This window comes from Rattus norvegicus, chromosome 3 (assembly GCF_036323735.1).
Source record: "Rattus norvegicus strain BN/NHsdMcwi chromosome 3, GRCr8, whole genome shotgun sequence".
In the NCBI taxonomy this organism is placed as follows: Eukaryota; Metazoa; Chordata; class Mammalia; order Rodentia; family Muridae; genus Rattus; species Rattus norvegicus.
In genome coordinates, this window is record NC_086021.1 from 147,884,599 (window position 1) to 147,900,054 (window position 15,456).

At 43.8% G+C, this 15,456-nt stretch overlaps 1 pseudogene; it reads left to right on the forward strand.

The window, feature by feature from the left end:
* Positions 1-204: 204 nt before the first annotated feature.
* Gapdh-ps87 (Glyceraldehyde-3-phosphate dehydrogenase, pseudogene 87) lies at positions 205-1,441 on the forward strand (annotated as a pseudogene).
* The last annotated feature ends 14,015 nt before the right edge of the window (positions 1,442-15,456 follow it).

Genomic DNA, 15,456 nt, shown 5'->3' on the forward strand with positions numbered 1-15,456 from the left:
AGGGTCAGTACATGTGCCAGGAAGCATGTGTGGAGGTCAGAGCACATTCCCAGAAGTCAGTTCTCTCCTTCCACCTGGGATGCAGTTCTGGTCCTCAGGCTTCCATAGGATGCACTTGAACCTGCTGAACCATCTCACTACCACACGACTTTTAAAAAGTTTTATTTGTGGCTCTCTTCTCCTCCCTGTTCCAGAGATCACTGCATCTTCGCATGCAGTGCCAGCCTCGTCCCGTAGACAAGATGGTGAAGGTCAGTTTGAACGGATTTGGCTGTATTGGGCACCCAGTTACCAGGGCTGCCTTTTCTGGATCTGACAAAGTGGAGATTGTTGCCATCAATGACCCCTTCATTGACCTCAACTACGTGGTCTACATGTTCCAGTATGACTCTACCCATGGCAAGTTCAATGGCACAGCCAAGGCTGAGAATGGGAAGCTTATCATCAACGGGAAGCCATCATCATCTTCCAGGAGAGAGATCCTCCTAATATCGAATGGGTGACGCTGGTGCTGAGTATGTCGTGGAGTCTACTGGCATCTTTAACACCATGGAGAAGGCCAGGGCCCACTTGAGGGTTGTCATCTCTGCCCCTTCGGCCAATGCCCTTATGTTTGTGATGGGTGTGAACCACGAGAAATATGACAACTTGCTCAAGATTTTTAGCAATGCATCCTGCACCACCAACTGCTTAGCCCCCCTGGTCAATGTCATCCATGACAACTTTGGCATCATGGAAGGGCTCATGACCACAGTCCATGCCATCAGTGCCACTCAGAAGACTGTGGATGGCCCCTCTAGAAAGCTGTGGTGTGATGGCCATGGGGCAGCCCAGAACATTATCCATGTATCCACTGGTACTGCCAAGGCTGTGGGCAAGGTCATCCCAGAGCTGAACGGGAAGCTCACTGGCATGGCCTTCCGTGTTCCTACCCCCAATGTATCCGTTGTGGATCTGACATGCCACCTGGAGAAACCTGCCAAGTATGATGACAACAAGAAGGTGGTGAAGCAGGTATCTGAGGGCCCATTAAAGGGCATCCTGGGCTACACTGAGGACCGGGTTGTCTCCCGTGACTTCAACAGCAACTCCCACTCTTCCACCTTTGATGCTGGGGCTGGCATTGCTCTCAATGACAACTTTGTAAAGCTCATTTACTGATATGACAATGAATATGGCTACAGCAACAGGGTGGAAGACCTCATGGCCTACATGGCTTACAAGGAGTAAGAAACCGTGGACCACCTACCCCAGCCCAGCAAGGATACTGAGAGCAAGAGAGAGGCCCTCAGTTGCTGAGGAGTCCCCATCCCAACTCAGCCCCCAACACTGAGCATCTCCCTCACAATTCCACCCCAGACCCCATAATAACAGGAGGGGTCTAGGGAGCTGTCCCTTCTCTCTTAAATTCCATCAATAAAATTTGCTGCACCCACAAAAACATTTATTTATTTATTTATTTATTTATTTATTTATTTATTTATTTATTATGTGTGGGTGTGTTTGTGTGTGCTTGTGTGCCTGCTCATGTATTTCAAAGCTAGATACACACCCTTACAAAAGTCAAAGGTCAAATCTTTGGACTGTGTTCTCTTTTTCCACCATGGGTTCCCAAAATCAAATTTAGGAGGTTAGGCTTGCCCAGCAAACTTTGATCTGGTGAGCTATCTCACCAGCAAGGCGAAAGACTTTAATGCTTACTTGCTAGTCACTATTTTCTGTTTCCAATATCCTACTCTCCAGAATCAGGCCAAGTGAAACCCTATAGTTAAATTTTCAAAGAAGTGAGAACTGTTTTTGCACAGAAGGCTGTGCATATGGACCTAGGAAATAAAGGGACAAAAAAAAAGGAAATAAGGAAGAGGTGAGCAGAGTGAGGTGAAGAAACTGCAGGGAACTTACCCATCTGCCAGTAGAAAGAGGTAGCCAGAAGAGAGCCTATTTCTGACAGGATGGTTTGCTTCTGATGTACAAATTAAGATATAACAGGTATCACCATTCATACCGGTATCCTTACCATTTTCTAGGCAGATGAAGAAGGATAAGGAGTTCAAGGCCAGTCTCTCACAAAAGACCATGACACAAAGAAGCAAACAACAGGGGAGACAATGCCCAAGTTAGGTATCTTATGCCACCAAGAAAAATGTCAGGGCCAGGAATAGGTTACATCTTGTTAAAGCATTGGCCAGATGTCTCCCCTGAATCTCCTCAAACATCACAGGCTACTGAATGTTCTCCACAACATGATGGTAAGGTCCTATTGATGAAGACAACACTTATGTATGTCATTAAACATGGCGGTGGAGCCTATTGACTACTGTCGATGCAACTGGGAAGCTCTCTTCATGTTACCACAGGAAAAAGGTAATCATCAATATCAGCCAGCTACAAACCCTCCTGGTGACCTACTACATCAGCCTGCCTGTGAGACATTCTGGTGCACTAGTAGAACCAATGTTCTAGTAGTTTATGGAAGCAACCGATACCCCCATTTGGATTTAAGGTCCACTTTATGAGATGTCTCTTGAACTTGACACCAGTGAAATGTCCAAGAACCTGAGACTAGAAATGTCATGGGTCTGGGAGAAAGCCTAATGGTATTTATTATTCTGCTAAAGGAACATAGCAATAACATGACTGCTGAAGAAAAACTGTGTCTATCCAGAGGCCAGTGCCTTGCTCAGCCTTGTCAGAGAAGCTTGTTCTCCAAGTAGATGGGAACTAGAGAGAGGCCCACAACTGGACAGTGAGTGATGCCACATGAATTTACAGAGATGTGGCAGTGTGCACAAGGCTTGCACAGGTTCAAACCATATGGGCTCCCAGAACCTAGAGGAGGAAGTGGATATGGGACTCCACCCCTAGCCAAGGAACCATCTGCAACTGATAACCACTGGCAGAGAGAAAACCAATTTTCTCCAATGGCGTGTCCCTGGGTATAACAGCATTCCAGAACAGGCCTCGTGTTCAGGATCAGCTGACCTATACAAAATAAACTCAATGGAGGCTTTTGTGAACTTTCTGTCTTATTTTGCTTTGTTTGGGCATTTTTCCCCCTTACCCAAGTTTTGCTTGTTTGTTTTGATTTTTTGGGGAAAAAAGACTATTAGACTTTTCACAATTTTCTTAGATTTATTTATTTATTTATTTATTTATTTATTTATTTATTTTATGTACTGTAGCTGTCTGTCTTCAGACACCCTAGAAGAGGGCACCAGATCCCATTACAGATGGTTGTGAGCCACCATGTGGTTGCTGGGAATTGAACTCCGGACTTTTGGAAGAGCATTCAGTGATCTAATTGCTAAGCCATCTCCTCAGCTCTAGCTTTTCAGTTTTTATTCTTGCAATTTTCTATGACCTTTGAAATTATTTCCAAATAAAAAAATTTAACTTTTTATTGATTTTTTTTCTGAATTTCACATTATGCACGCCAATCCCACTTATTTTCCCATCCCTTTGCATGTATAGTGTAACCTTGCAACCTCTCCCTGAAAAATCAAATAAGATAGAATTAAAAAAAAAGAAACAAGAAAGAAAAACAAATCTTGTGGTGGATGCTGTAGTATGTCACAGTGTGTCGCACAGTATGCCCTTTTGTTCACACATCTTTACTTACAAATGTTCTTGGCAATGAGTCGTAGATCTGGTCTCTGGCTTGTGCTATACTCCAATATCAGACCCTCATGGGGACTCCTCAGATGTCCTGTTGTTGCTGTGTGTCATGGAGATCCTGCAGCGTTGGTTCTGCAGGAGCAGCCTTTTCACACACTCCAACAGATCATAGGCGGCATAGATTTTGGGTGGGCCAAATTAAAACCCGGGATCTGGCATGGTGGTACTTGAGTTGGTCAGTCCACCAGGGCAAGCTCTCCAGCACTGCCCAAGGTAGCGCACCCAATGCTGCTGTCAGCAAGGGGCAGGGTGAGGTCTCCCTTGGTCCAGCTCACTGGTAACCCATCCACACCAGGGTCAGCTCTACTGTGTTGGGTGAAGTGCAGGGATGGCCCTCCCAAGTGCTGCGTCCGCTGAGGGGCAAGGCTAGCTCTCACACTCTCATGATCTCAGGGCTAGCTCTGGTGAAGGGGTGGGAGGCATCTCTCCTTTACCCAAGCCACCCCACAGCCAATAAGGAGTGAGCCAGCTCTCCTGTGCTCATGCCCTTAGAACTGGCTTACCATTCTGCTGTCTCCCATCAGGGTCAGCTCTACTGTGCTGCCCAGGAGAGAAATGGGGCCAGCTCTTCTGATAGTGGTGACCAGCGAGGGGTGGGACTAGCTCAGTACAGTGTTTCAGGTAGCAGTCTAGACCAGGGATATCTGCATGGTCTTTGGTGATAACATGGGCCTGGGATAGCAACACAGACCCTGACTGCACAGACCTATCAACACAGACTCACATATGGCCTACAGCAGAAACATGGGGCCAGATATCTCTATGACCTCAGGTAGTAACACAGGCCACGAAGATTAGTCTGTTGTCATCCCCAACACACACACACACACACACACACACACACACACACACACACACACACACTGAGAGAGAGAGAGAGAGAGAGAGAGAGAGAGAGAGAGAGACGGAGAGAGAGAGAAAGAGAGAGAGGGGGAAGAGAGGGAGGGGGAGAGAGATGGAGAGAGAGAGAAAGAGAGAGAGGGGGAAGAGAGGGAGGGGGGAGAGAGATGGAGAGAGAGAGAGAGAGAGAGAGAGAGAGAGCAGCACTGCACTCAGAGATCCACATGTGGTCTCTAGTAGTGTTCCAGATAGATCATGGATATATGCTTGGCCTTTGGTTGTAACTCAGGCCACAGACCTTGACACAGAACCCAGGACCACGACCCCAGACATGACCCTTGGTAGCAGTCCCTGGGACCTCACCATGGCCTCCTCAGATCTGCATTTCATCACCACCAAGTCTCCAGTGCCATCTTTCTCCACATGTACAAACCTCTTGGCTTCTCCTTCTCTTCCTTCGTTCCCTACGTCCTTTGTCTTTCCCATCTCTCTGTCACACACTCACCTATCATAGTGGCACCCAAGGCAGGTGCTTAGGAGTCTGTCTTCAGGTTGCCCAGGTGAGCAGGACCTGTTATTTCTGGTTTTGTTTCTTATTTGTGTTTGTTTGTTTGTTTGTTTTTGTTTGGCTGTTTGATTTGTATTGGAAGAGAGAGGGAGAGAAAAAAAGCATTAAAGTTGGGTAGATGGGGAATGAGAAGGATCTGGGAGGAGTTGGGAAAGGGGTAAAATGAGATCAAAATATATTGTATAAAAATCAATAATAAGTAAGCAAAAAATAAAATAAAAGAACAATTAGATCTGAGCGCATGGTATGCAGAACTTAATCTCTTCTCCCGTGAAGTGTCTGGAGAGCGGTGTTCTCAAATCCGGTCTGGGTCTCATTCTAGAATTTGAATCTTCCAAACAAGTTTCCAAATTCATGCTTTTGATGGAGCTTACTTCCCAGAATTTGGTCCTACCCTTTTCCAACTGCAGGATATGAATCAGAATCAAAGCTGATGACTCTGAAAAATAAAACTTAATGTGATGCTTTGTCCTTGGAGAATAAAGTATGTTGTGAAGTGCTCTTCTGATGCCTTTCACAGTAATCGCCATAAACTCAGCAGAAAGCAATTAGATTTCCTCTGAAAGAGAGAACACACACCTCACATCACACACGCTAGCACACACACACACACACACACACACACACACACACACAGTCACACACACACACATAGTCCGGGGAGTCCAGGGCCAGGAGCTACTACAAATGTTCTTGTTTTTAAAGAGAATGTGTTCTGACCTTATTTCTAAAGGACTTAGCATATGTGGCTTGGGTTTATTTTCCATTTGCTAATTACCAGTTCCTTGTCATCAGGATTTATCATTATTATTATTGGTGACTGAATCATCCTTTTCCACAAAATCTATTTTCCAGGCTCACCCGCCTGAAGGCTGGCTTGTGGTCCACTCCTGAGTGCCAACACAAGCCTTTCAGATGAGTCTTTTTTGCATTTCCCTGTCAAATCCTTTTGCTATCCAAGCTGAGACCAAAAGTCTTCTTTGAACAACTGCCTGCTTTTACATTTTGCTGCACTGACATTCGTCTTACTCTCAAACCAGAACATTTTTTCCATTCTTCTGAGACCAGGTCAGATACACTTTAATAAGACATCATGGAAGAAATAGACTTGGCTGTAGTCTGGTGTCTTCCAGGACAGACCTGTGAACTCTCAATCTTGCAAATAAATGGATTGCCAGGAAAGTTTTGGAGACCCACATCCTCCCTGTACTCATAAAATAAGATGGCAAGGGAAATTCTAATCAATATTCTAGCATAGAGCCACTTCAAATATGTATCCAATTTTTTAAATTAAAGCTATTTTTTTAATTTTAGGGTCTAGTTAAGAGCACTTGCTGCTCTTCCAGAAGGTCTGATTCCATTTCCTGTCATTTACGTCAGGCAGCACAACTCCAGTTCCAGGGGATCTAATACCCACTTCTGGACTTCATGAGTGCCCACTCACGTGCATGCGCCTCTCCCATATGGGCATAATTAAAAATAAATGTTAAAATGTACAGATTAAAAATGTTATACTTTGAGATAAATTCTAGCAGTACTGCTGTAACAGTATCCCATGTGTGTCTTAGTTAGAGTTTCTATTGCTTGTGACAAAACACTGTGACAAAAAAAGCAAGCGAGGGATGAAAGGGTTTGTTCAGCTTATACTTCTACATTACTGTTTGTCACCAAGGAAGCCAGGACAGGAACTCACACAGGGCAGGAACCTGAAGGCAGGAGCGGATGCAGAGGCCATGGAGGGGTGCTGCTTTAGTGACTTGCTTCACATGGCTTGCTCAGCCTATAGTCTTACAGAACCCAGGACCACCAATGCCCAGGGATGCCATCCCCACGATGTGCTGGGCCTTTCCCCATTGATCACTAATCGAGAAAATGTCTTATAGTTGGATTTCATGGAGGTATTTCCTCAACTGAGATTTCTTTCTGTAATGACTCTAGCTTGTATAAGACAAGCCAGTACAAGGTGCCTTTATATCTTTTACTTGGCTTCTCAAAGGTTAACAACTTACATGGCTGAGCTGGTAAGCTTTTGTAGTTGACTTGACACAACCTAGAGTCATGTGGGACTAGAGACCCTTAGCTAGAAGTTGCACAGATCAAACTGGACCAAGACCTTGCCATTAGGGGATAGCCTTGATTGAGGACTGCTATGGGAGGGCCCAGTCTATTGTTGGCAGCGTCATCCCTAGGCAGGTGGTTTCTGCTTGAGTTCCTTCCTTAATCTCTCAATAGTTGTGACATGGTCTCAACTCACAGAGATTCTCCTGCCTCTGCCTCCCAAGCACTAGGATTAAAGGCGTGTGCCCTCACTGCCCTGCTTTAAAAAAAAATAAACACTTTTGGAAACTTTATGCATTTAAAAGTATGGACTTTTAGTTGACTATCAATTTGAGAAATAATTGATAATTATTGATGATTATCAATAATTAATAATGGTCCTTAAAGAATAGTCTCTATTCTTGAAATGGCTAAGTGGGTAAAGCTTTCTGTGTAAAGCCTGGTGTTCTGAGTCCAATCCACAGGACACATGTAACCATAAAAGTAGAAGGAATGAACCATCTTCACAGAATTGCCCTCTGAGCACTACATGCCCTGCCCTACAATAACAAATAAACATTGAAAAAGAATAGCTTCTCTCTTCCATGTCCTTCTCATTGGAATTCTGAGGTAGTTCTCTATTTATGAGCAAATGCACGTTGCGGGGCGGGTTGTATGTGAAATCAGATTCTTATTTCCTTTACAGGTAAGAGAGTTCCTGAGCAACTGGGAAGCTGTCACAGGGACCCCAGTAAGCAGAACAGATCAGATTTCTGCTTCAGTGAGAAGAAGACAGGCATGTTCCCTTCCTTTGGAGTTGGGGCATAAACATCTAAGCAGAAGTATTTTTCAATGGTTGTGTGTGGTACACACCTTTAATCTCACCATTCAGAAGACAAAGGCAGGCAGATGCCTATGAGTTCAAGTCCAGCCTGGTCTATTTAGTTAGTTCAAGACAAGTCAGAACTACATAGTGAAATCCTGTCTCCAAATCAACCAACCAGTCAACCAACCAACCAACTAATCAATCAAAAGTATACTTTGGGGTTAACACACTCTACACCAAGGGCTTTAGCCTAAACCTCTCTGCTTATATGTTAAAAATAGATATTACATGTAATATATTTATATTTATATTATTTAGTATTATTATATTTAATCATTACAATTAATAGATATAATATGTAAAGCAATAGTGTATAACTATTAGTAATTATATATTATATATTACATATAACAATATGCAGCCACCAAACCCAGTCACTATTGCTGATGCCAAGGAGTGCTTGCTGACAGGAGCCTGATATGGATGTCTCCTGAGAGGCTCTGCCAGAGCCTTACTGATACAGATGAGGATGCTTGCAGCAAACCATTGAACTGAACAAGGGGACACCAATGGAGGAGTTAAAGGACTGAAGGAGCTGAAGGGGTTTGCAACCCCATAGGAAGAACAATAATATCAACCAACTGGACCCCCTTGAGGGGGCTTCCCAAGGACTAAACCACCAACCAAAGAGTACACATGGAGGGATCCATGGCTCCAGCCACATATGTAGCAGAGGATGGCATTGTTTGGCATCAATAGGAGAAGAAGCCCCTGGTCCCGTGAAGGTTCGTTTTCCCTGTGTAGGGAAATGTCAGGCTGTTGAGGTGGGAGTAAGTGGATGGGAGTGAGAGCACCTTCATAGAAGCAGGGGGAGGGGGCATGGGAGAGAGGAGGGGAAGGGGATAACATTTGAAACTACTACTTTTATGTAGTCAGAAAATCACTTGGATAGAATCTCAGGACTCAGGATGTAAAACTGTTAGGATCAGGAGTTCAAAGCTAGCCTTGACTATGTGAGACCCTGTCTTAAGCACACATAAGACAGTCATACTAGCTGCCCAAAATTTCCCCCACAGGGGCAGGACACAACTGGTATCCTGGGGGTAAGTGTATGAGAGGATTCTGGGAAGCGCTGATTCACAGTTTTAAAATATGAGCTTGAAATGAGGGCCAGGGGCGAAAAACACAAACCCAGACTTCATCCTTTCATAGTAGGAGGCGAAGAAAATGTCAATTCCTTATCAAGGTCTCCCAAACACTCTAGTGGCACAGTTAGGAACAGAAACCAAAGCCTCTTGGCTCTGAACCCCACAGAACTTCCAGGTGTACACATGTGTGATCTCTCCTTGTCTGGTGGGGTTTTTTACTCTTTGTTTTTTTTTTTTCTTTCTCTAAATTTTTGAAGATAAATTGAAGTTTTAGAGACTGATGGAACTCTGCAGACAAGGAGAGAGAGAGAGGGAAGAAAGTCTCATCCCAGTGTTCCAGGTTTTAACCTGCCCAGAAAACCTCAAGAGTTCAAGGCACTGGCTGCCATCGTGCTTCGAAGGCCTGAAACATTTTCTTCAGGAGTCTTTTGGCTCTGAGGTTTTTAAATTACATTGGTCTTGAACTAATTCCTAAAGACTTTTCATAAACACTGAACTCTGTAATAAAAGAAAATGGAAAGGAGGGAAAGAAACTCTCAAAGTACAAGGGAAAAGAAAGCATCCACTCAAGTGTGTGGAACTCGAGAAACACATTAGTCAGGGATGGTTGGCTGAGTAGAAGCCATTAGTGACCTATTGAAGAGCTGGGGTCTACTCGTCAGAAAGCTATTTACAGAATGACCAGCCCTAGGTGAAAGGGCAAAGGGGGTAACACCATCTTTGGTACCTCTAATCTGTCCCTCTGAGGCCTTCCTGTAGCCATCATCCTCTCGTTCTCATGTCCTCATGATTGGCTCTCAATCTCTTCACAGCCTTTGAAATGAGAGAAATGTCAACTTGGCAGTTATATGAAGGCCTGAAGCTCTGAAACTTTACTACTGAGTCACTTGACTTCCTCTATTGGAGATGTCTCATCCGAGGTCAGAGGACAGCCAACACTGTGGTTTGGATATGATTTGTACCGGAAAGGTTTATGTGTTGGAACCCTGGTGTGGTGGGGAAAAGGTGGAAAAGTTTAAGATGCAGGCATCAGGCAGTTAGAGTTGCTGGTCTTGAAAAGTCCCCAGGCTTGGTGTTTTCTTTTAGCAATTTAAAACCGACCAAAATATCACAGGGGAATACCACATATGTGACTCACCAATGATAGAGTTCATCCTACCTCTGTGGAAGGGACTAGAACAAGGCTGAAAAGCCATTCCAGTTTCTGATCTCCCCACTGATTGGCCAAATTTGTAATGAGACTTGCATTGTAATATCTTCTATTTAATCCTTGTCATCTCCCCTTTCTTTCCTCATGCCTTTATTTGAAGGGCACTCCCCAGTCGATGACTCATGGATCCATTGCTGTGTGTGTGGCATTTATTGGTAAAATTCTACAGGGTACATGACGTGTTTTCTTACTGATATCTATTTTACATGCATACTGTGGATGTGGCTCGTTCATGGAGTAGCATGTAAGACTGCACTCAACTGTCAGTATTGTGAAATTTAAAAACATCGGCTTGGAACATGTTTGTAGGTAAATCTCCTTTTCACTTGATTTCTGCTGGTCAAAATTTATCCTATTATCCATTTCTTGGGCTAAGCTTGTTGAATCAAGTATTCACTAATGGAATGAATGTATGAATATGGCCAGACTAAAGTGCCCCAGCCATGATTTGAGTTTCTGGATATCACTTAGCCTGAAGACCTACTCTTGATCATTCCAGTTAGATGAGACAATATGTTTTCCTTTTGTGTATATGGGTAGACATTTTTACCAGAGCCAAGTCCACTTGACTTGTATTTAGGCAGACTCTGACTTACAACAGGTCCCACCTATAGATGCTTTTCCTGTTGCCTTGATAAAACCCTCTGCCAAAGCAACTTAAAGAAGGAAGGAGCTATTTTTCACTCATAGTTCAATGTAAATCCCATTACACTGGGAAGCTCAAAGCAGCTTTCATATAATGTCCGTAATCAAGAAGAGAGCAGTACTGATGCTGACCAGCTCCCCTTCACAATATCATATTATTCAGGATCCTTTGCACAGGGTACGGTCCTGCCCACAATTAAGAAGGGTCATCCCCTCTTGATCAGCATCAAAATAGGCAAGAATGTCCAAGGCTCATGGCCTAGAAGTCCATCTCTAAGGTGATTCCAGATCCTGTCATACTGAACATTAATATTAACAATCAAGGCTATCGGATGGATTCATGCCACGAAAGCCTGATGACCCAAGTGTAATACCCAGAACCCAGGTAAGGATTCATAGGTGCTCACTGACAATCAAGGAGCCTGCATGGGTCTACCTAGGCCCTCTGCATACACCGTTTTTTAAAGGATTTATTTATTTATTATATATAAGTACACTGTAGCTGTCTTTAGACACACCAGAAGAGGGCATCAGATCTCATTACAGATGGTTGTGAGCCACCATGTGGTTGCTGGGATTTGAACTCAGGACCTGTGGAAGAGCAGTCAGTGCTCTTAACCAGTGAACTACCTCTTCAGCCCGTGCATACGTGTTATAGCTGGGTAGCTTACTGTTTGTGTGAGACTCCTAACAGAGGGAACAGGGAGCTGTTTCTGACATTTTTACCTGCTTTGAGAACCGTTGTCACCCAGCCTTAATATGAGGAGAGGTGCCTAGTCTTACTGCAACTTGATAACCATGTTTGGTTAATATTTCTGGGAGGCCAGCCCTTTTCTGAATGGAAATGGAGGAGTGGTGGGGAGGGAGGAGGTGGAAGGGACAATGGAGAGGGCTGGGAATGGAGGGAGGGGAAACTGCAGTCAGGATGTAATGTATGAGAGAATTTAAAAAAATTAAAAATCACAGACACAGACACAGACACACACACACACACACACACACACACACACACACACACACACAGTCACACGCTCCAAGGAAAGGAAAGAAGAAATGGAGTAGGGAGGAACAGAGGGAGACAGGGCAGAGGGCGTGGGAGGAGGAAACACAGCCATAACTGCCTGGGATATTTTCAAGGACTTCGACTAAAGATTTCTGTTTGGTCCCTTGCTTTGGGTGTTTTCCTCTGTTCTGTTTCCATGTTCATTTTCCTTTCCTTTTATTTCATTGAGGTGAGAATTATGCAGCACAACACTAATCATTTTAATATAAGGCTATTAAGCTGTTACTTGCTCACCTTCTCAAAATCTGTTTTTTGCCCATTTTGGAAATCTCAAATAAATGAAATTGTTCAATATTTGTCCTGGCAATGGCTTAAAGGTGGTTCAATCATTAACATGCTTCACTGCAAGCCTGAGGACCTGAGTTCAATCCCCAGCACCCATGTAAAAATGTAAGGCATAGTGATATCTGGAACCCTTGGAATCTGATCACTGGTGAGGCAGAAACGCGAGTATCCCAGGAGCCCTCTAGCCAAGGTGTGCAGCCTCATCGGCGAGTTTCAAGCCAATGAGAGACCCTGCCTCAAAGGAAGTGGACAGAGTTCCTGCAGCTGGCATCCAAGGTTGTCCTTTGGTTTCTACATGCATTCACCACACTCTTGCGTATCAGAACACATACGTATGCATATGTGCATAAAGATATTTCTCCTCTGAATGCCTTATTTAGTTTGGCATGATGTTCTCAAAGCTTATCCATTTTGTGTCATGAGCCAGTGATTCTTCTTATGGCCATATAATATTTCACTGTTTAACTTGTTCACGGTAAAATTTGTTTAGTCATTCATATGCTGACGTATCTGGGATTGTTTGCAGCATTTGGCTATTGTGTCATTGCAACAGACATGGATATGCATGCATTAGATTTCATGAAATATTGCTTTGCTTGTGTTTGTGTGAGTATTTGTGTATTTGACCCAATATTTATGTGGAAGTCAGAGGATGACTCTTCAGAAGTTGACTCTTCCCGCTGGGCTGATGCAAGGTCTCTCTTATTTCAGTCTCACAGCATACCACAGGCTAGCTGAACGAGACTTCTTCCTCTCCTTTCTTCCTTCCTTGCTTTAAGAATGCTGGAATCACAAATGTGTCCCACCACATCCAGTTTCTTTTTACATGGGTACTGACAATCAAACTCAGATCATAGGTGTAGCACACCCTTTTATCTGCAGAGCAATTTTACAAGCCAGAGCTCATGAAATCTTAATGTCCACTGATGCTTAAATTCACAGCTGAAGCATACCCAATCTTAGACTTCTTAGATCCAAGAGTAAATTCCCCTAGGCTCCAACTATTTTAGATTGAATTTTTGTCAACTTGAAAGAATACTGACCATTAAAAAACTTTGAAACGTCTTTGCAAGTGCGGTCTTTGGATCTATAGAAAGCACCCTGCTCCTTAAGAATACTTTGAAACAAGACCAAGTAAACTTCTCTGAAGTTCAAGTTTCCCCTGTTCTCAAGGAAACTTGAATAAGAATTGGAAACATTTCTGAACTACTGGAATGAGCTCAGCTAAGCATAGAACATTCCTGAGCCATGTCTTACCACCACAATGGGAAAATCATAGCAGAGCCTGGAACCAGAAGCTTAGTGCAAGCCAGAGTGAAGAGTGGGGTGGGAGGCACTTGGGATTAGAAGTTCAAAAACCAGATCTTTCCTAAGTCAACAGGTAGTCATTTTTAGCACCCCATCTGCTCAGAAGTCCTCAGCTGCTCTCTCTCTCTCTCTTTACTCTTACCATTTGCTTCCTGTTATCCATGTTTCGTCTCTTGTGGTCAGTGGAATGTCAGTGTTTTCTTTTCAAAGGGCTTCTAGGAATTGCCTCTGGCTTGCTTGGTTAAATCCTCTGCCGCACACACTTCTTCAAAAGGACATAGCGTCTGGAGAAAACCAGAATAGGGAGAGAGCATAACTGCTGATAACTCATCTTTAAAGAGCAGCAGGGCTCTGGTTCGTATTGATCTTGGCTTACCTGGCTAATGAGAACACAAACTGGATCTGAGCCCTTCCGGCTCCCTGACCCCGGGAGCTGATGTGATAGGTGGGAGATAATTTTGTAACTCTGTCATTTTTGTTTTTCTAATCACTTATTCTTTGGACTATTGTGGGTTGAGAATCACATTCCTGACTCCAGACAACACAGGAGTAAGGAATTCTAATTCAGTGTGAGTTTTCACTTAAGTTAGGGTCAATTTAGGAACTGTCAGTCATTTTAGAGGAATGATGCCTGAACAGTCATGCTTGGAGAAGACAAGGAAGAGAGGGAGGAAGAGGAAGAAATGGGGAGGAGAGATTTTCTTTGCTTGTGTTATTAAAGGTGAGGACTTTGACTTGGGGTTCCACTTAAGTGACCCGAAGATACCCAAGGACCTGACCTCTTTTCATCTCTCCACACTGGCAAGATCAAAATGGTTGTTCCAAGCCCTCAGAGTTTCATGCTGGCTTTCTGTCACACAAAAGAAAAGAGTTCAGAATTTTCTCTAAGATATTTGAATCCTGTGATATAGGTCACATACTTGTCTCTGCCACAGTCATGTAGCCACAGGCAAGGAATAGGAGGTATTTTGGTGGCTGGATGAGACTAGGTGACCAGAACTGAAGTCAGAGCTCCCTAGCTCAACTCCTGGACCACCAGATTCCCAAGGAGAAACTTTGAGCTACTGATAGAGGAAGTGATTACATTGGAGGAATCAATAAATTCCCAAGTTCATCTCCCAGGGGCCGGACTCCTCTGTGCCTTAATAATTTTCCACATTCTCATGAGTTGATAGATATCCTAGCTTCCATTCTGTTGCTGTGATTAAAACACCTTGACTAAAACCAACCGAGGAGGCTGGAGGGAGATGGCTCAGCATTTAAGAGCACTGACTACTCCTCCACTGGATCAGAGTTTGGATCCCAGCATATATCAGGCCATCCATAACCACCTATAAAACCAGTTCCAGGGTCACTCATGCTCTTTTTCTGGCCTCCATAGGTACTGTGTGTACATGTCGCATAGATACATGTGCAGGCAAAACACCAATACATGTAAAGTAAATAGAGCATTTCAAAGCAATTTAGGGGAGGAAAAGTCTGTGTTCAGCTTGCAAGTTATAGTCCATCATTGAGGGGTGTCAGGCAGGAATTAAAAACAGGAACTAGAAGAAGAAACCATGGTGATATACTGATTGCTCATTCACTCACAGGCTCATGCTTTCTTATGCCAAGGCTACTTCTCCAGGGGATGGTGCTGCCCACAGTGGGCTGGTTCCTTACACATCAATTAACAATGGAGATAATAATCTGCCAGAGGCATCTCACAAGGCAGTCTCATCAGGGCCATATAGTTGAGACCCCTTTCTAAGATGACTCCGGGCTATGTCAAGTGGACAGTTACAGCTAATAAGGACAGTTGAGTTCTGTTATTTGGAGCTACTAAGAAGAGCAAGAGAAGCAAAGCCACCG